At 43.6% G+C, this 20,297-nt stretch overlaps 1 protein-coding gene across 1 annotated transcript in view; it reads left to right on the forward strand.

Moving 5' to 3' along the window:
* The first annotated feature begins 337 nt into the window (after window positions 1-337).
* The window catches only part of LOC126108562 (GA-binding protein subunit beta-1-like), a 165,471-nt gene continuing 145,511 nt past the window's right edge, over window positions 338-20,297 (forward strand). Inside the window, exon 1 of the mRNA XM_049913848.1 lies at window positions 338-398. The gene's annotated coding sequence lies outside the window, so the exon portion shown is untranslated. The remainder of the gene's footprint in view (window positions 399-20,297) is intronic.

Here is a 20,297-nt window from a genome sequence, read left to right on the forward strand (position 1 = left end):
GCTATGAAGTTGTAGTATAGTGTGTGCATGATTTCTCCTGTGATAAATGATCTGCCAGGCATACGTATCTCAGAGGAGATGACTGAAAGTCACTGAGATGGAAAGAACAGCTCGTGTTGGGCACGTTTGTGGCCATCACAGAGTCGAATCGGCAGAGACCGCGAGTTTACAACGCGCAGGAGAACAATCGCAGTAATCACCAGTGTGGCCTTAGCGTCTGTGGCGTGAGGTGTTGCTCAAACGCCCGACGAGAGAGTGGTTGGGGGGGGGGGATGCGGGAGGGCTGCGGCAGAGGGGGGGCAGCTCGTCGGCCCAGCCGCGGCCAGGGCGGGAGTGAGAGAGGCGGCAGCAGCGGCCGACCGCCACTGCGCTGGCTGCTGCGCCGCGGGACGCGTCTGGTGAGTGCCCGCGTGCCTCTGTCACCGCCGTGCGCTGTGCCTGGCTCTCACTTCACTCGACTCAGTAATCACCTGTTCTGTGTGTTACACACTCTTAAAAGCAGTGTCTGTGGGAACATAAAGAAAGAACCGAGATTATTTCTCTTTTTCTTCTCTCCACGACCTGTAGCGCAACAGCTCTTGTGATGCATTCCCGTATCCTTTCACTTCTGCTCATTCACTTCTTAATGCACAGTTCAAATAATAGCGCTATATTCATGTGCCGCGTGTTTTTCGAACAGGTTTCTAAACGAATGTTATGTTTCATGTAGGCATGTCAGATCTGCAGAGCAGAAGGAACAGCAGAGACAAGATGGAACCATTCCATAGAGTGGCAGTATATAGCAGACGTTTTCATCAAATTTTTCCTAAACTTAATAAGAGTATGCAGGAAATTTGGAAGTAGGATTACGGTACACAGAGCAACTCAAAGAACTGTGCATAAATGAAGGAGCTGATAGAGAAGTCGAAATACAACAACATAAAAACGTGAACTTGTGTCGGAAGTAAATATGAGGCAGTGAAAGCTTTCGAGTGTTACGAGCACCAGGCCAATGAATGCACACGCTTCTTAGGTTTATCAAATGTGTTCTTTACTCAACAATTTTGTACAGCACTGAAGATGTTAAAATTGGGGATTAGACAAAGCACAGCATCTGAAGAGGTTAGTTCGTTGCCTTCTATCCTTGGCAGAGTGAAGCAGAATTTTCTACAGAGACGTTATTCCTATACTGAATACGGAGTTCGCCATTAGAAACACCTTCTGTTGTGGGTTGGCAGGAGAGCCAACACCGGGTATGAGAGGAAGCCGAAAGGCACGCGTTTTAGCTCACGCAGGCTGGCGTGAGGTCTGGAACAGGACAAGGAAATTAGACTGTAGAAAAACGGACGTAGCTGGTGGAATACTTAACTTTAATCCATTAATGATGAGCGCCGCTGTTGACTGTACATGACTCAGTATCTATACTAACTGGTAATGGCGCCTTGCTAGGTCGTAGCAAATGACGTAGCTGAAGGCTATGCTAACTATCGTCTCGGAAAATGAGAGCGTGTTTTGTCAGCGAACCATCGCTAGCAAAGTCGGTTGTCCAACTGGGGCGAGTGCTAGGAAGTCTCTCTAGACCTGCCGTGTGGCGGCGCTCGGTCTGCAGTCACTGATAGTGGCGACACGCGGGTCCGACGTATACTAACGGACCGCGGCCGATTTAAAGGCTACCACCCAGCAACTGTGGTGTCTGGCGGTGACACCACACCTTCCGTAGTGTTTAACGCTACTGAATAAATAGTGCATTACCTTTGTTGAACTTAAGACGCGTGTGCATCGACTGTCGTTGTTGTTCCTGACCTTCCAACGCTCTTCCTGGTTCAGTGTTGCTTTCTAGGTTGTCAGATGCTACCCTAAAGCCGTTGCGTTTCGACTCCTGCACGAGCGCCTTCAATTTTTGCGATATCTTTTGAATCTCCCCTATAATGGAATCCATCACTCACACAACGATAGGCACAGGAGTTCAGCTCCGTCCCCTTCCCTTCACCCTTCCCATCGTCACTCGCGAAAAAAATGAACTCCGCAAATCGACGGCACACTGCCCTACCGTAAACTTATCAGTTCTGTAAGAGTCTGAACAAAGCAAGACACGCAATGGATATACCTACTGGTAACAGTAACTACCCACAGCCATTTGGTCGTGAAATCTCGAAACTGTTTCATCATTCACCGGTATTATTTTCACAACTGAACATGGCTCTACATGCTGAAAGCTTGTCCTAGCGTAGTACCTCCAGTCCACGATGATTTTTTTCCTGTTATCTTTCAAGTCAAAAACTACAAAAACTAGAATACACATACAATTTCGTAGGCTTCCGCGGCCAGAGTCAGTCGACATAAAAGTTTTCTGGGTAATGTACTGCATCATAATGTATCAACCTACTGCTGCTGGAGAAAAACGAACGTTTCGGCCACGGTTGCAGCCGTCATCGTCTGCGTCTACTGACCAGTAAACACAGAGGAAGGCCGTTGCAACCGTGGCCGAAACGTTGGTTTTCCAGAAGCGGTAGTTTGATACATTATGACCCTCTACCATACCCACAAAACTCCCACGTCGATAGAATACACTTGTCTTGTTCTCTGTTTACACAAAAGATTTGGCTGACTGGGTGGGCAGCAATCTGTGTTTGATGCTGATGACGCCGTGGTGTAGGGTAGAAATGTCGAAGTTGAGTAACTGCAGGAAGCTACAAGACGACTAAGACAAATTTCCAGTTGGTGTGATGAATGACAGCTAGCCCCCAATGTCGAAAAATTTAAGTAAATGCGGATGAGTAGGAAGTTCAAATCGGCAATATTCTGATACAGTATTACTATCGTCCGGCTTGACACAGTCAAGGCATTTCAATGTCTGGGCGACTTTCTTTTCGAGAAACACACTAATGAGAAAATTTTGAGAACCGTCGTTTTTCCCTCGCTCTGTTTGCGAGTGGAGTAAGAAAGGAAATGACAAGTAGTGCTACAGGGTACCCTTCACCACGCATCATACGGTGGCCTGCGGAGTGTTTACGTAGATGGAGATAGTAGTGAGATGTAGAAAAATGTAACACACCTTATACACTCCTGGAAATGGAAAAAAGAACACATTGACACTGGTGTGTCAGACCCACCATACTTGCTCCGGACACTGCGAGAGGGCTGTACAAGCAATGATCACACGCACGGCACAGCGGACACACCAGGAACCGCGGTGTTGGCCGTCGAATGGCGCTAGCTGCGCAGCATTTGTGCACCGCCGCCGTCAGTGTCAGCCAGTTTGCCGTGGCATACGGAGCTCCATCGCAGTCTTTAACACTGGTAGCATGCCGCGACAGCGTGGACGTGAACCGTATGTGCAGTTGACGGACTTTGAGCGAGTGCGTATAGTGGGCATGCGTGAGGCCGGGTGGACGTACCGCCGAATTGCTCAACACGTGGGGCGTGAGGTCTCCACAGTACATCGATGTTGTCGCCAGTGGTCGGCGGAAGGTGCACGTGCCCGTCGACCTGGGACCGGACCGCAGCGACGCACGGATGCACGCCAAGACCGTAGGATCCTACGCAGTGCCGTAGGGGACCGCACCGCCACTTCCCAGCAAATTAGGGACACTGTTGCTCCTGGGGTATCGGCGAGGACCATTCGCAACCGTCTCCATGAAGCTGGGCTACGGTCCCGCACACCGTTAGGCCGTCTTCCGCTCACGCCCCAACATCGTGACAGGCGTGAATGGAGGGACGAATGGAGACGTGTCGTCTTCAGCGATGAGAGTCGCTTCTGCCTTGGTGCCAATGATGGTCGTATGCGTGTTTGGCGCCGTGCAGGTGAGCGCCACAATCAGGACTGCATACAACCGAGGCACACAGGGCCAACACCCGGCATCATGGTGTGGGGAGCGATCTCCTACACTGGCCGTACACCACAGGTGATCGTCGAGGGGACACTGAATAGTGCACGGTACATCCAAACCGTCATCGAACCCATCGTTCTACCATTCCTAGACCGGCAAGGGAACTTGCTGTTCCAACAGGACAATGCACGTCCGCATGTATCCCGTGCCACCCAACGTGCTCTAGAAGGTGTAAGTCAACTACCCTGGCCAGCAAGATCTCCGGATCTGTCCTCCATTGAGCATGTTTGGGACTGGATGAAGCGTCGTCTCACGCGGTCTGCACGTCCAGCACGAACGCTGGTCCAACTGAGGCGCCAGGTGGAAATGGCATGGCAAGCCGTTCCACAGGACTACATCCAGCATCTCTACGATCGTCTCCATGGGAGAGTAGCAGCCTGCATTGCTGCGAAAGGTGGATATACACTGTACTAGTGCCGACATTGTGCATGCTCTGTTGCCTGTGTCTATGTGCCTGTGGTTCTGTCAGTGTGATCATGTGATGTATCTGACCCCAGGAATGTGTCAATAAAGTTTCCACTTCCTGGGACAATGAATTCACGGTGTTCTTATTTCAATTTCCAGGAGTGTATGAATTATTCTCCATCACTTGAGGAAATTCTGGGCAGTAGGTACCTATCTGTCTCAGTGGCTCTAGATCTCTTGCACGTTTACGGCAACCTCTGATGACTCTCAGACTCAGAAATCGAAACAGATTGAATTTGCGCCTCCACTACATTCACGTGTTCAGCATTCGGGCAGAAGAGGCGCCACCTGGTCTCGATCCACAGACACTGTAGGCAGACAAAACGCACGCTACTGCTAGACCACGGGCGTACACAGTCTAGAGCTTCTCTAACACGGGACAATCAATTTAAACCATTAACTTTCCCTATTTGTGTGTTCGCGGTACTTAACAGTGATGTTGACTACATCACCTGTCCTATGCTCTGAATCACTACGTTTACATGTGACACATCTCCCGACAGACGATAACCGAATTTCAGAAACCGTTTTCCGCTGTCATGTTTACATGTTAAGGTCTGAAGCGGATTTGCTAGCCCACTTAATTACGGCGCCTGGAGAACAGCTGATACAGTCTATGATTTAGTCAACACCATCGCTATTTCTCTTAAATTCGACGGGTGTTAAACAGCTTCAGTCTAATGTTTCTACTTATCACTGACTATACAAAAAGCCAATCAATATTAGCCGAAATTTTTAGAAAATGGGTCGGAACCTGACAGCGCAAGCACGTTTCTATACCGGCTGCATTTACATGGGAGTGGAACTCGATTGCAGAACTGGAAAATCGGTAACCAGAAGCGGATTTCCACGGTCGATTCTGAAGTGTTTACATCACCATCCAAAAGCAGTATTGGGAAATCAGTTTACGAAATCCGCTTTTGGAAGCCCCATGTAAACGCGGTGAATATGCGCCCTCATAGGCTGGCAAGATCACGTGACTTGAGCTACGATGGGCTTACAATAGCGCATCGCATCCCGATTTCAATACTTCGAAAACTAACGTTCTGTGTTTGGTGGAATTCGACAACGTACTTTCGCAATATGAAAATATGTAGCGTACATACTGCTGCAAATCAACGCATTTTTTTCTGGGGTGCGCTTCCTAAAGTTGTGGGAAGCTCTACGCCGGTTTATAAAACTTCACCATTCAAAGGATTGAAAAGTTTTACGATTCCGAGGGAAGATACACTCTCACTAAACACGGAAAAGTGTATTTTAATCGAGGAGGAACTCTATTTTTTAACAAGGAAATACGATAAATTTTTTTCCTTGTCTACATATCCACGCTGTGGTTATGAACTGTAGATTAAAACTGAAGAAACAGCAAAGAGGTAGGATTTTTAAGGTGATGGAACCTGGATAAACTGAAAGAATATGAGGTTGTAGAGAGTTTCAATGGGAGCATTAGGGAACGATTCACAAGAACAGAGGAAACAAATACAATAGAGGACGAATGGGTAGCTTTGAGAGATGAAATGGTGAAGGTAGCAGAGGATCAAGTAGGTAAAAAGATGAGGGCCAGTAGAAATCCTTGGGTAACACAAAAGATACTGAATTTAACTGATGAAAGAAGAAAATAGAAAAATGTAGTAAATGAAGCAGACGACAAGGAATAAAAACGTCTCATTGAGATCGACACGAAGTGCAAAATTGCTAATCAGGGATGGCTAGAGGACAAATGTAAGGATGTAGAAGGATACTGGTTGGTCCACTGATCGTGACCGGGCCAAATATCTCACGAAATAAGCGTCAAACGAAAAAACTACAAAGAACGAAACTCGTCTAGCTTGAAGGGGGAAACCAGATGACGCTATGGTTGGCCCGCTAGATGGCGCTGCCATAGGTCAAAGGGATATCAGCTGCATGTTTTTATTACATATTCGTGTAGTACGTAAAGAAATATGAATGTTTTAGTTGGACCACTTTTTTCGCTTTGTGATAGATGGCGCTGTAATAGTCACAAACATATGGTAACAGGTAGGTTTTTAAATTCAAATACAGAACGTAGGTACGTTTGAACATTTTATTTCGGTTGTTTCAATGTGATACATGTACCTTTGTGAACTTATCATTTCTGAAAACGCATGCTGTTATAGCGTGATTACCTGTAAATATCACATTAATGCAATAAATCCTCGAAATGATGTCCGTCAACCTCAATACATTTGGAAATACGTGTAACGACATTCCTCTCAACAGCGAGTAGTTCGCCTTCCGTAATGTTCGCATATGCATTGACAATGCGCTGGCGTACGTTATCAGGTGTTGCCGGTTGACCACGATAGCAAATATCCTTCAACTTTCCCCCCAGAAAGAAATCCAGAGACGTCAGATCCGGCGAACGTGCTCCGACGACCAATCCACCTGTCATGAAATATGGTATTCAATACTGTTTCAAACACACGCGAGCTATGTGCCGGACATCCGTCATGTAGGAAATACATCGCCGTTCTGTCATTCAGTGAAACATCTAGCACTAACATGGGTAGTACATTACGTAGGAAATCAGCATACATTGCACCACTTAGATTGCCATCTATAAAACGGGGGACAATTATCCTTCCTCCCATAATGCCGCACCATAAAATAACCCGCCAAGGTCGCTAATGTTCCACTTGTCGCAGACATCGTGGATTTTCCGTTGCCCAATAGCGCATATTATGCCGGTTTACGTTACCGCTGTTGGTGAATGACTCTTCGTCGCCAAATAGAATGCGTGCAAAAAATCTGTAATCGTCGCGTAGCAGAACTGCACACGATGTTCAAAGTCGTCGCCATGCAATTCCTGGTGCCTAGAAATATGGTACGGGTGCAATTGATGTTGATGAAGCATTCTCAACGCCTATAAAACACCTACTTGGGCATCATCATTTGTTGCAGGTCGCTGCTGACGTTTCACATGTGGCTGAACACTTCCTGTTCCTTTAAATAACGTAACAACTATCCGGTGAACGGTCCGGAAACTTGGATGATGTCGTCCAGGATACCGAGCAGCATACATAGCACACGCCCCTTGGGCATTTTGATCACAACTGCCATACATCAACACGATATCGACCTTTTCCGCAATTGGTAAACGGTCCATTTTAACACTGGTAATGTATCACGAAGCAAATACCGTAAGCACTGGCGGAATGTTACGTGATACCACGTACTTATGCGTTTGTGACATTACAGCGCCATCTATCAGAAAGCGAAAAAAGTGGTCCAACTAAAGCAATCATATTGCTTATCGTACTACACGAATACGTAATAAAAATGGGGATTCCTATTTAAAAGAACGCAGTTGGTATCCGTTTGACCTATGGAGGCGCCATCTAGCGGGCCAACCATAGCGCCATCTGGTTTCCCCCTTCAAGCTAGACGAGTTTCGTTCTTTGTAGTTTTTTCGTTTGATGTTTATTTCGTGAGATATTTGTACCGGTCACTATCAATGGACCACCTTGTATATCACTAGGGGTAAGATAGATGCTACCTACAGCAAATTTAGAGAGACTGTTGGAGAAAAGAGAACCACCTATATGAATATCAAGAGCTCAAATGGAAAACCAGCCCTAAGCAAAGAGGGGAAAGCAGAAAGTAGGAAGGAGTATACAGAGGGACTATACAAGGCGGATATGCTTGAGGACAAATTATGGTAATGGAAGAGGACATAGATGAAGGTGAAATGGGAGATATGATACTGCATGAAGAGTCTGACAGAGGACTGGAAGACCTAAGTGGAAACAAGGCCCAGGAGTAGGCAAACATTCCTTAGAACTAGTGATAGCCCTGGGTGAGCCAGCCATGACAACTCTATTCCATTTGGTTAGCAAGATGTATCAGACAGGCAAAAACCCTCAGACTTTAAGAAGAATATAATAATTCCAATACCAAAGAAAGGAGCTGTTGACAGGTGTGAAAATTGTCGAACTACCGGTTTAATAAGTCTCAGCTGCAAAACTCTAACACAAATTCTTTACAGACAAGTAGAAAATCTGGTAGCAGCTCACGTCAGGGAAGATCAGTTTGGATTACGTAGAAATGTTGGAACACGCAAGGCTTACTGCCCCTACGACGTACCTTAGAAGATAGGATAAGGAAAGGCAAACCTACATATCTATCATTTGTAGACTTCGAGAAAGCTTTTGACAATGTTGACTGGAATACTCTCTTTCAAATTCTGAAGGTGGCAGGGGTAAAATACAGGAACCAAAAGGTTATTTACTATTTGTACAGAAACCAAATGGCAGTTACAAGAATCGAGGGGTACAAAAGGGAAAGAGTGATTGAGAAGGGAGTGAGACAGGGTTGTAGCCTACCCCTGATCTTATTCAATCTCTATATTGAGCAAGCAGTAAAGGAAACAAAAGACAAATTTGGAGAAGGAATTAAAATCCATGGAGAAAAAATAATAACTCTGAGGTTTGCCGAAGACACTGTAATTCTGTCACAGACAGCAAAGGACCTGGAAGAGCAGTTGAGCATAATGGACAATGTCTTCAAAGGACGATATAAGATGAACATCAGTCTCTGGATTGATGAAGGTTTCTTGGGTCTCCAGCCAGGTGGTAGCGTTGATATCTCGCGACGTTTCAGGAAGTGTCATACTACCCATCTTATGGCCAAGTCTCTGGACTGAAACCCACAACAACAACAACAACAACATCAACAACAATTAGTGCTTATAATAATCCTGTACTAGTCGTAAAGAAAAGTACAGGCTGTGCCCATCTTGTTCTTGATGTGAGGATTTTAAATAAACACATCGAAACAGAAAGAGACAGGCCTGTCACCAGAGATGAGTTATTAGCTAAATTTGTAAAAGCTACGTATTTTACTTTAGTGGATTCAGCATCTGGTTTCTGGCAAATAAAATCAAGTGAGTAATCTTAACTATACAGGTATACTACATTTTTGTATGATGGAAGATTATACCAGATTCAAGTACTCCCAATTAGAGGGAATATTCCAATATCAGTTGTTATCAGAGCACAAGGTCAAAGTTTACAGACAGAGTTGCTTCAGATACTCTGTAAACATTTAGGTTATCCTTTTGGACTCAAGCAATTGGGAAGAACATGTAAGTTTTTGATTAAAACCCCAAACAAGTTTTGAGGAAAGAGTATCACTATCAAAGTATGTAAGTCACATTTCGGTAGAGAAGAGCTAAAGTTCCTAGGTCTTCTTCTAAGAGTGAACAGTATTAAACATGACCCTAAAAGAATTAGAGCAATCAAGGAGTGTTCAGAACCAAGAAACATAAAACAGCTACATTCATTTCTATGTTCAACCAGCTTTTATAGAAAGTATAGACAAGGTCAAGAAATGAATGAACCGTGTCTTCTGGGTATTGAAAGATGATGCAGCCAGAGCTTTCCAGGATATAATCATGCATTGGTTAAGGCTCCCATTTTAAAACTCCCAGTGGTGAATAAACCTTTTAAACTAGCTTCCAATGCCTCAGAATACGGTATAGCCACAGAGTTAGCTCAGGGTGAATGGAAACAAGAACTTGGTGAACATACAACTATATCTTTTCCAAACAGTAGCTGAGTTAAATTACACAGTCACTGAAAAAGAATTACTTGCCACTGTATGGAGAATAGAAGAATTAGAAACATTATTTGGGGATCCAAGTGGATAGTCTGTACGCATCAGGCACTTATCTTCTTAATGGAGAGTAGATTATTACACTACAGGTTAATGTGCTGGATCCTTTTTTGTCAACAATTTTATATTGAAACCAGATACATTGAAGGATCTCCAGATCAGGTACCAGATGCGTTATCTAGGTTACCATTAGAAATGAATAAAATCAGGTGTACCAAAGGACCTGGCGTTACTTTTGTTATAAATTTCTTAGCTATAAGTTGTACACAAGGTGAAGTATGTATCCTAGCCAGAAGGGTAAAGCAAGAAGTTAGTGAAGATATGTATTTCAGAATGAAATTTCAGCAATGTCAACAGGCAGATTTACCCTTGTTCCAGAGGAATTCATGGAAAATAATGGATCAAGTATTATTTTGGTGGTAACATCAAAACACTTCTGGATGGAAACGTAGTGGCACCACCGTTTAAGATAGTAAAAGGTTAGCTTCAGTGGAATATTTCTGAGTGCACAAGTTACAGACAGGTCAGTAATGCTATAAGTGGTTGTGAAGTAGAAAGGAGGCCCCAGGGCCATAGACCGGCTGAAAAGAGTAAACGCAGCGGTTTGCATGGTGTATGTTACAGGCGGAAAGGGCCCACTGGCCCAACCCAGGTGTTCTGAGTACATGACTCGGAGAGGCGCGTTAGCAAGACAGAGGTGCACAGCCACGTATCCAGTATATTTACAAGGCATTCGAGTGTGACAGCTCTCATGGACGGTGGGGCATGTCGCGGATGATGCTGTAGTATACAGAGAAGTTGCAGCATTAGAAAATTGTAGCGAAATGCAGGAAGATCTGCAGCGGATAGGCACTTGGTGCAGGGAGTGGCAACTGACCCTTAACATAGACAAATGTAATGTATTGCGAATACATAGAAAGAAGGATCCTTTATTGTATGATTATATGATAGCGGAACAAACACTGGTAGCAGTTACTTCTGTAAAATATCTGGGAGTATGCGTGCGGAACGATTTGAGGTGGAACGATCATATAAAATTAATTGTTGGTAAGGCGGGTACCAGGTTGAGATTCATTGGGAGAGTCCTTAGAAAATGTAGTCCATCAACAAAGGAGGTGGCTTACAAAACACTCGTTCGACCTATACTTGAGTATTGCTCATCAGTGTGGGATCCGTACCAGATCGGGTTGACGGAGGAGATAGAGAAGATCCAAAGAAGAGCGGCGCGTTTCGTCACAAGGTTATTTGGTAACCGTGATAGCGTTACGGAGATGTTTAACAAACTCAAGTGGCAGACTCTGCAAGAGAGGCGCTCTGCATCGCGGTGTAGCTTGCTCGCCAGGTTTCGAGAGGGTGCGTTTCTGGATGAGGTATCGAATATATTGCTTCCCCCTACTTATACCTCCCGAGGAGATCACGAATGTAAAATTAGAGAGATTAGAGCGCGCACAGAGGCTTTCAGACAGTCGTTCTTCCCGCGAACCATACGCGACTGGAACAGGAAAGGGAGATAATGACAGTGGCACGTAAAGTGCCCTCCGCCACACACCGTTGGGTGGCTTGCGGAGTATAAATGTAGATGTAGATGAACACTGGTTACATGCATCTGCAGATGGGAATGAAAGCAACACAATGGCAAAGTCAGGGACGCATGGTGTGTCAGAACCAGAAGCAGTACAGATTTTGTTGGAAAATGTAGCTCAATTGACAGTGGACAATACGAAGTTGGGAAGTGAATTAACATCTAGAAGTGAGCCGGAAACTGCATCAGATCAGTCGTTTTTGCCTAGGGTGCTGCAGCAGGAGATCGATCCAGCTGTCGCGAGTTCGATTATTCCATTTTCTGGCAAGGAATCTGAGGATATGCGTTCGTTTATGGAGGACTTGGAAACTTCAGCTGTGATGAATGGTTGGTCCGATGAACTGTTGTTACATATAGCCAAGATTAAATTAATGGGTAAGGTGTTCTGGGCTTTAAGGAAACCAGAACAGTTTAAGCAGTTTAAGTAGGTGGTACAAGAAACAGAAAAGCGCTCAGTACTCTATGGAGAGGTTGAGTACAATGACAAAGAGACAGGGGGAGACGGTAGGGATATTTTCGGACAGAACAAGAGAAATTAACGAGTACACTTACGAGTTTGGTCAGAGCGATGGAGCGAATGGTGTTCTGTTGCAGGAGGCCGAACAAAAGGCACTTGATGTATTTTTGAGGGGGCTACCTGTGCATATGTTGCGGAAAGTGCGTGAAGGGACTTCAAAAGATTTGTATCCTGTCATTCAGCTAGCAATTCAGTGTGGGGAAATAGTTGTGGAAGAAGCAAGCAGTGGGCTGCGCTGAGGCAGGGATGGAGACCATTGAGTCGAATGCCGGAGCATCCTGACTTCGTTACAACTCTCCGGTCGTACAAGGCTGACACACAGCAGTGCGTTGCATGGGTCGCTGAGGCAGCCTTTCCGTGTCAAGCCGTTTCACAGTTAACAAAGTGGTGTCCTCAGCATTGCAGGATCTGGTGATGCAGACTGAGAGGAATGGGGGCACTGTAGCTGGAAATAATAAATCACTTGGGAAACTCAGACGAGTTATAATACAGCGCATCCTGACAGTTTCCATCCTCATTCAACATTCCTTTACAGAAACTATATATTCCCCAAAGTACTGAATTACAGTTAATGGCATTCATACACAATGGATATGGAAATTTTGGAATTTGTAAATGTATATCAAATATGAATTTTAAGGGGTTGAGAAAAAAAGTCACACAAGTGATACGAACTTGCCAGGCCTCCCAGAAAATAATAGAATGTAATAAGGGCATACATAGTCTATACAATGTATCTGACTATACCAAATGATTTGCATGATTTAACAATATTGAATTTTTACTGGCCTTTGCCAACTAGTAGAGGTGGAGTTACATATGTCTATGTACTGGTTAAATGTTCGTCGAAATATGTAACTTTATAGTCAATCAAACACGCCAAAACAATGCATGATTATTTTGACAATGTCGGGAAACCAGCCTTTTAATCAATGATGGTCCATAGTTAATAAGCTATAACTTTAAGGAATTCTTAGTATTGAGAGAAATAGATCACATAACCATATCTAAATGTAACCCAAAATCCAACCGTTGCAAACATATGATAAAATAAACTGGTAGGTTATGTAGGACATACTGTTCAAGCAGACATACAACCAGGTCACAGACAATACCAGAGTTCCTAGTAATACTTAATGAACTTCAACATTTGTTTACTGTTTTATCTCCCATCGAAATACTGCAAGATAAATTCATAGATGAGCCACTGTTAAATTGTGTAAAAGGCCATATGATGGCAATAATGTACATGGAGACAACTTAGATGATGAAGTAAAAGAAAATTTACAATGAGCAGCAGAAAAACAGCTGAAGAAATATAATGAAAAAGCTATGACACCTAAGTTTTATGTGAATTACTTGGTACTGGTTAAGGAAGTACACCATAGCTCAAATTTGAAGAAAGAAACAGCCAAGTATTTCCCTCATTTTAGTGGTCCTTACGAAGTTTTAAATGTTCCACATCCCAAAGCAGTTTGGTGGATCAAGAAAAGGGATCACATAACATTTGTATGTTAAAGTGGTATATGAGACCATTGAATTAAACATGAGAAAGACACACAGTAACAACAACAATTGTTCTTTATGCTGAAAGTGTGTAAACAAATACTGTTAATTGTTATTTAATCAGCTGCTAAGTATTCTTTTAGAGCAAGATTGCTGACCAAGGGGGCAGGTTACTTACCATCACATGGTAAAAACAATGAATGGATTTGTGAATTTTTTTTAGAGGAGCTCAGTATGGGTAGTGATATCACCTCTATCGAGTTTTGACCGATGAATAGACTGACCACAGAAATTATAATGATTTTTGATGATGACTTACGTGAATATACTTCCTTATTCCATTGCATTTCATAGGTGTTCGTTAGGATCAAGTTTTGGGGTGTCTGCTACGGTGGAGCTGTGGCAAGTCCATTCTGTAGGGAATGCCAAACAATTTCTCCCTCCAGCAGATGAGGTCCATGGCTTGGAAAGTGGTAGGGGAATCCATCTATTGGCTACTTACTGTCTTCTTATCTTCTTTGATCCTAATATATCTGTCTCTCTATTTCCTTTTCTTACTTCTTCATTAGGAGTACGAAATCTATATTTCCTCTGTCTGTCTGCAAAGTTCCTATCAAATGATCTCTTCTCTTTACTGTCTATATAGTAAAATTTACAGCCTACAACAGTAGGATTGCACTAGCTGGGATTTCATGTATGATGACAACGGACTAATGGGACTGTCCTCAGAAGAGAAAAAAGAAGTATGAAACTGTATAACGGGACAGATTCCTACTCTCTTGACGCAAAGGACATGGACCCAAGTGATGCAATTTAGTTGAGTCATGTTTTTGAGTGGAATAAAGGATATCAATGAAATAATGAATGATGCACTAAATGACCCACATAAATTATGTTAAAAGAACTTGGTGGATTAAAATAGAAAGTATTATTGATGCGCATCAAAAACAATTGTGTGAGAGAAATGCAAAGGAAAATAATTATTGATACTGTGGGGCAAGGATAGTGAGATGGGCAAAGAATACACAGAGACATAAGAAAGAAAATGTAGAAATCAGAACAGAGTAAAATTCAACAAAACTGTAAAAGTACCTCTTCATTCCTGGTCAATAAACTTGTTGAAGATGCTGATCAATACTGTCTGACAAAAATAAAGTTTACAAAGAATGTGGACTTCGGAGGACTTGGATATTATGTGGCTAGGCAGATCCTGGAGTGACTGAGCTATATCACAGGTTGGGTCCATTCACAACAGAAGTGGTCTGTACAACATTTATGAAATAGTTGAGGGTGGGTAACACACAGATACAAATAAAAGTAAGTTGTGCAGTACTTACTCAAAAACAGGGTGATTCAACTATGATACAATAAAAAAGAGTTTGAGTAGGAGTTAGTGGGACAAGTGATCACACTAAAGAAGGGTATATCATAAATAAATAGAAAAGATAATTTATATATCACCAGGTGTAACTTGAAATTTCGAGATATACTCGGTTGTTGAAACACAAAATAGAACTAACTAATGTTCTTGTTCTTAAGTGTTAAGAACCTTAAAATGTTGGATACCAATAAAAGGAAACATAAAGCTTGTCATGAAAGAATAAATCTGCAAAGTTTTTCTTTAAGGAAAATATATAAGGGTAATAATCACTCAATGTGTATCCGTAGTATCAACAATTCGTCAGTTTATACATTATAATATTTAACGAATATCTCTTGATGGTGTAGCAAAATAATACAACTCTTTCGCTACACCAGAGTAGGCATGTTTGGCGGTGCTGCGGTGTCAGCTGTAGCCTGGCCAGAGGCACATGTCATGTAAATCCCACTGCAAGCACACATTTCCCAACTGTCCCCAATGACGCAGGAGGTACAACATTTGCCTGGATTTCGTTCTTGGATGCTGTAGGATAGGGCACCATAGCTCCCATAAATTGTGACCAACATGTGCAGCAATGCGTCGATACAACTGTCCAGCTTCCTGCAGACCCACAATGCGACTCCTTCCTAACTACTGAAGTTGTTCAACAGGAGTACGTCCTCGCCAGTCGGCCTTCAGTGGAAGTTACACACACTATGCATCTCTCAACTCAGCACACCAGCACAGTTACTGACTGCAGATTCAAAATAGAGTGCACACAGACAAGCTGCCTGAGCCACACCTAATGAGCGATAACCGCTGCAAATGAACCACTGACACTACAGTCCCTCAGTACGCACAACAAAAGTATCCGGACACCTGGCTGAAAATGACTTGTAAGTTCGTGTCGTCCTCCATCGGTAATGCTGGAATTCAGTATGGTGTTGGCCCACCCTTAGCCTTGATGACAGCTTCAGCTTCGCACACATACATTCAGTCAGGTGCTGGAAGGTTTCTTGGGCAAAGGCAGCCCACTCTTCATGGAGTGCTGCACTGAGGAGAGGTACTGGTGTCGGTCGGTCAGGCCTGGCATGAAGTCGGCTTTCCAAACCATCCCAAAGGTGTTCTATAGAGATTAGTTCAGGACTCTGCAAAGGCCAGACCATTACAGAGATGTTATTGTCGTGTAACCACTCCACCATAGGCCGTGCATTATGAACAGGTTTTCGATCGGGTTGAAGATGCAATCACCATCCCCAGTTTCTCTTCAACAGTGGGAAGCAAGAAGGTGCATAAAACATCAGTCTAGGCCTGTGCTGTGATAGTGTCAGGCAAAAGAACGAGGGATGGAAGCCTCCTCGATGAAAAATACGACCACACCATAACAGCACCGCCACCGAATTATACTGTTGGCACTACACACGCTGGCAGATGACTTTGACCGGCCATTCGCCGTACCCACATCCTGCCATCGGATAGCCACACTGTGTACCGTAATTCGCCACTCCACATAACATTTTTCCACTGTTCAATTGTCCGATGTTTACGCTCGTTTACCATCGTGATGTGTCACTTATGAGCAGCCGCTCAACCAAGCTTTCTCGCCTCCCGCCTAACTGTCATAGTAGTTGCTATGGATCCTGAAGCAGTTTGTAATTCTTGTCTGATGCTCTGGATAGATGTCTGCCTATTACACATTAGAACCCTCTTCAACTGTCGCTGTCTCTGACAGTCAACAGACGAGGTCTGCAGGTACGTGTTTGAGCTGTACGTGTCCCTTCACGTTTCCACTTTACTATCAAATTGGAAACAGTCGACCTAGGGGTGTTTAAGAGTGTGCCAATCTCGGGTACAGACGTATGACACAAGTAACACCCAGTCACCTGACCACGTTCGAAGTCTGTGAATTCTGCGGAGCGCCCCATACTGTCCTCTCACGATGTCTAATGACTACTGAGGTCGCTAATGTGGAGTATCTGTCAGCAGATGGCAGCACAATGCACCTAATATGAAAGCGTACCGTTCTGCAGGTGTCCGGATACTTTTTGTGACATAGTGTATTATGTCCAGGTACCTCTGAGTAAAGTCCTGAAGGAAAATTTGGAAATTAGTGGCAAGTTCGTAGGGGACCAGACTGCTAAGCTCATCGGTCCCTGGGCTTACACACTACTTAATCCCACTTAAACTAACTTATTCTAAGGTCAACACACACACCCACACCCGAAGGAGGATCCGAACTTTGGACTGTGGCAAGGCGCCACAGACCGCGCGTCTACCCCGCTTGACTGTCCTCAAGGGTTCAAATGGTTCAAATGGCTCTGAGCACTATGGGACTTAACTTCTGTGGTCATCAGTCCCCTAGAACTTAGAACTACTTAAACCTAGCTAACCTAAAGACATCATACACATCCATGCTCGAGGCAGGATTCGAACCTGCGACCGTAGCAGTCACTTGGTTCCAGACTGAAGCGCCTAGAACCGCTCGGCCACACTGGCCGGCGTCCTCAAGGGTGTTGCATACTTATCCGGCAGTGCAGTTCTTTGCAAAAGAAAGTGCGTCAAACACAGGCACAACGTAGTCAATGGGCTATCAGGTACAACAACCGCTGTTTTTCGTATTCGCTTGATTCGCCGACTCAAAACGAAAACGCTGTATATCAGTGTATCATATCCAATGCAAACGGTTTAGGGGTGGTGTGGGGGGGGGAGGACACATACACACACACACACACACACACACACACACACACACACACAGAGAGAGAGAGAGAGAGAGAGAGAGAGAGAGAGAGAGAAAATGGTTCAAATGGCTCTGAGCACTATGGGACTTAACTTCTGAGGTCATCAGTCCCCTAGAACTTAGAACTACTTAAACCTAGCTAACCTAAGGACATCACACACCATGCCCGAGGCAGGATTCGAACCTGCGACTGTAGCGGAGAGAGAGAGAGAGAGAGAGAGAGAGAGAGAGAGAGAGAGACAACAATAACGACGTCGACCCTGGCGCGACACTGTCAGTTTCCCAACTTAATCAACACGTGTTGCCATTTGGGTACCTGGTATTACTTTTCAATCTTCATCCACTGCGTTTGCTACGCTGCTGATAAGAGAAAGGGCTTGTGTTGTTCTTGACTACACTATTGAAATTTAAGGTCTGGTGGTGTGTAGCAGTGGTTTCCAGTTTGTGTGAGCTCATTACGTGTATTAGCCACCACAACGTGCGAAATGTAGTACCTAAATTCACTTTGGAACTGAAACTGGGGTAAAGATAATCGAGGGAGACCACAACCTTCAACAAATACCTTTAAGAAGCTCTTTTGCTTCGCCACTACCGGTTTACCTTGGTTATTCCCGTCCTGTGGTGGCTAGAAACGTTTCAGTGCGGTATCGGAATCGCCAGCAGAATGCCGTCAGCGACAGGAAATTGTCCCGGTGAACTGAGTATTGCTTCTCTTTAGCCGTCATTCATATTTGGGAGGAAGCACTACATGTTCAAACTTTAACAGGCCACGCACTGAGCACACACGGAAAATCCACATTACTTAACAGACACAGTTGCGGTTGCTGATAAGTTGTTACTTTTTATTTGTGGATGATCTACTACAGAGATCAAGATGAGTTCTATATTCCTTGGTGACCCCTGCTGCCACTAAGGAATATAGATATGATGGTGATCTATACGCCCGCATCTCGTGGTCGTGCTGTAGCGTTCTCGCTTCCCACGCCCGGGTTCCCGGGTTCGATTCCCGGCGGGGTCAGGGATTTTCTCTGCCTCGTGATGGCTGGGTGTTGTGTGCTGTCCTTAGGTTAGTTAGGTTTAAGTAGTTCTAAGTTCTAGGGGACTTATGACCACAGCAGTTGAGTCCCATAGTGCTCAGAGCCATTTGAACCATTTGAACCGTGATCTATACAATAGATCGAAATTGGTCATCCACAAATAAAAGGTGGCAACGTATATGCGACCACAGCTGCGTTTGCTGAATAAATTATAAGATCGGTGTTTCGTAAGACGATGTACCAAAAATCCGTAATGTTTATATTGACAGTTGCAGTCACGCGCTTTACACACAGTGTTTCCGTGTGTATGTTTATAAATTGTACTAAAACAAGTGCAGCATAGGTAGGTGGGCATAATGGAAAAATACGGCCAAGTCAGTAAAATAAACCATCCGAAAATAGAAAACGGCTGGTTGCCACCACCCTGAATAATTTTAACTGAAGAACAGACACCGAATACATTTCCACTCGGCAGCGAAAACTGCATCGATTCCAGAATCCTTGCAGGTCCCACAGACACCTTTAATTCGCCAGGAATTTTAGAGGCGCGGAGTTTCAATGAGGCACAGTATGGATCTAAAAGGAAGCGCTCTTTTAACATTCCAATTTTAAAATGATGTGACATTAATAATGAAGTAGTTAATTTTCAGGTGTTGAATTAAACTGGAAGATGAGTCACTGGTGTGCTTTTACTGTATGAACCTAACAGTATTTTCTTAAATTCGAACCGGTCTTGTTCAATGGACATTATGACGTTCTTGGAAAATGAACATCTGCTCTATAAAAATCAACATGGATTCCGCATACAGAGATCCTATGAAACTCAGCTCGCTGTGTTCCTCCCTGAGGTCCACAGTAGAGATGGGCAAAACTGCTCTTTTCAGAGATTGGATCAGAACTGTCCACTCCCTGAAATGAATTAGCTCTTTTTCATGACTCACCACTCATTTACAATAGAAAATAAATGGAAGGTACATTGCCCTTTAAACTTGGTTTATTCCAGTATTATACCTGTATTTTGATCTTATTTGATCCTATTTTGAAGTAACACAGATAATGAGTAAGAATTTTGTATTGTTTATTGAAATTAACCACGATATGACAAAGTTTTTGATTATTGATTTATTTTGCACTATCGTGGTTTTTGGGTGATCGGAAAATGTTGTAACTTGAGATTTACATTAACAATATATTTGGCTATAATGTATTAAAATTTCATTAACCTCATACAAATACATCGCAAGCCATATATTTTTAAAGTGAACGTTTCCTTCCGAAGACGCCTAAAATCGCAAAATCCGTACCAGAATAAGAAAAAAAAATACAAATTTGACTGTAAAACGAAAGTGCTGCATATAGCCTTACGCAGAATAAAACAAGGAAAATATTGGTGTAGCACATTTTGCGATACGTTTATCGGTTCGCTCGTAATTAAAGCGTAAATTCGAGTGTCCATAATAAAAATCCTATAGTAAGAGGAGTCATTGGGAACCTAATCTAATCAGTTTAAACAAATAAAAATAAAATAAAAACAATTGATGTATACATAACATAATAATGTAATATACATAGCAGTATTACTACGAA

The sequence above is a fragment of the Schistocerca cancellata genome, chromosome 11 (assembly GCF_023864275.1).
Source record: "Schistocerca cancellata isolate TAMUIC-IGC-003103 chromosome 11, iqSchCanc2.1, whole genome shotgun sequence".
Lineage (NCBI taxonomy): Eukaryota > Metazoa > Arthropoda > Insecta > Orthoptera > Acrididae > Schistocerca > Schistocerca cancellata.